At 50.4% G+C, this 2,134-nt stretch overlaps 1 non-coding gene across 1 annotated transcript; it reads left to right on the forward strand.

The window, feature by feature from the left end:
- The first annotated feature begins 1,820 nt into the window (after positions 1–1,820).
- Positions 1,821–1,894, forward strand: TRNAR-UCU. The gene has a single exon. It is a non-coding gene; the product is annotated as a tRNA-Arg (tRNA).
- The last annotated feature ends 240 nt before the right edge of the window (positions 1,895–2,134 follow it).

The raw sequence follows: 2,134 nt of genomic DNA on the forward strand, positions 1-2,134 counted from the left end.
GGCTGGCCTGAGCATCGAGCTTCCCTTTACAAGCATGTGGGCCTCCTGATGAGTTCCCTGACTAGCACCTTGTTCCTGGCCACTCAGAGTAGCACAGTCTCTGGCCAGCACCAAGTTCTGTGTGTCAGATTCTTGGCGTTGTCTAGGGTAAACGTATTAAGAATGGTGCAGTCTGTGCGTCCTTGCTTTAGGTTTGTAATATGCATAAGCAGCTTTATTTTTCTGAGCTCCTCTCTCTAGGCCCTAGACGAAAGGCAAGCTTGATTGGAGTGGCTGCTTTTCCCTAGGTGGTAGACTCTTCCCTTTGCATCCCAGCCTGACTGAATCTCCTTGCTCCCTGTTGCTCCCTGATCCCATCACTGGGGCTAGAGGAACGGATAGGGAAGTATGAGCTATTACCCTAGGATACAGTGTTAGAGCTGGAAGGGCCCTTTAAGACCTTCTGATTGAAGCCCTTCATATTGTCATGCCGTTCTTCACTTGGCTGTCGCCTGTATCTTGAGCTGTAATTGGAGGCAGGGGGCAGTGACCAGAGCTGTAGCCCTAGGGGCACAGACTGAGGTGGGGGAGAAGGGGATTCTGGGCCAGCACTTTACTCAAGTTGTAACCTTTTCAGTGGGAGTGGGGTCATGAACACTGCATCACAGTATTTCGATCAATGTACTGTCATTGGGAACACAGAGACCAGCTGTCCCCTGATGTGTCTGGGAATCAAATAGGATAAAATGAGCTGAAGGTGAGGTTGGAAGGACTTAGATTAGATTTTCAGAAGGACTGGCATAGTGGAAACAGTGATTGTGGCATTGTTTTCTCTAGGAGGCTTTTAAAAATAGAAACTGTTTTATTTGATCTGGGGTAGGTATGGAAGTCTTTATGTAAGGTGACGGAGTGATGGTCAGTTTGATTGTCTAGGGTCACCTCTAGCAAGCCCAAGCAGCTGAGAAATTCTCTGTCTTTAAATAAGACAGTCCTGGAGGAAAGAAAGGCGAACTTGGAGCTGGGGAAGGTGGGGGAGGGGAGGCAGGTATTCGTGGAGGGTTGCTTGAAGACCATCTGTGTTTCATTACAGAGCTGCCACACTCACCCTCCCCCCTGTGTGCCCTTCTTCCCACCTTCCCTCTCTGTCTGTCTCTGTCTCTCAAACACACAGACCACTGCTCCGTCTTCACTCCCATCCTTAATTCTAGAGAGGATGCTGAAGGAACATCATATCAGACTCCCGTTCCCTCTTCCCAGGCTCCATAGATACAGCTCTCAAAGCTGACGGCTGTACCGTCTTCTGGAGTCCAGTTTCCCTGCTAGTCTTTGCTGCCGTTCACACTGTTTCTTTACGGAGGCAGCTTCTTTGTCTCGGGGATCGAGGGTTTTCCTAAATCTCCCAGCTTTGCCCAGCCCCTGTCTGAGAATAGCTGGACTGGGATGAAACCACAGTGAGGGAGACGGGTGGAGGTAGAGAAGGCTTCGGGTTTCTCTCCTGGACTGGGTGCACTCTGCTTAATTAGCATGAGAATAGAAAGACGTTCTCCCTACCTCCCTTAGGGATGGGGAGGAACGAAGAGCAAAGACTCGCTCTGTCCTACTCCATCAGAGATTCTGGGACTGGGGAAATGACCACTTTCACATTCTTCCGATCCTCTGCGGACCCCAGGACCCACGGTACTGAGAAAAGCTTTGATGGAGCCGGCTGGTGGATCTCCACTCCAGATTTTCCAGCTGCCCCTGTCCCCCCACCGCTCAGAGAGCAGGATGCTGAGATGGCTCGGTGATGCAGAAGGTATGTGCTTTTTCAGTTCTGGTGCTGATGCTGTGTGTGTGGTGAGGTCTCTGTGGCGCAATGGACGAGCGCGCTGGACTTCTAATCCAGAGGTTCCGGGTTCGAGTCCCGGCAGAGATGGTCACCTGGCAGGTACCTCTTTTATTTTATATGCTGTCATGCTAGGTTGATAGCTATATTTATTCCTCCCTGGGGGCTCTGGGAAGAGAAAGAAAACCCCTTTCCTTGGGAATCCTGGACCTCCCCTCGTTTTCTGTCTCCTTCTTTGTTCTTATCCTGTTCCTCTCTTATTAATTTTCTATTGTCTAGCGAAGGCTCAGATGCCTGCTACATCTCTCTGCTTAGCCTGACACAGCCTTT

This window comes from Oryx dammah, unplaced genomic scaffold (genome assembly GCF_014754425.2).
Source record: "Oryx dammah isolate SB20612 unplaced genomic scaffold, SCBI_Odam_1.1 HiC_scaffold_28, whole genome shotgun sequence".
Lineage (NCBI taxonomy): Eukaryota > Metazoa > Chordata > Mammalia > Artiodactyla > Bovidae > Oryx > Oryx dammah.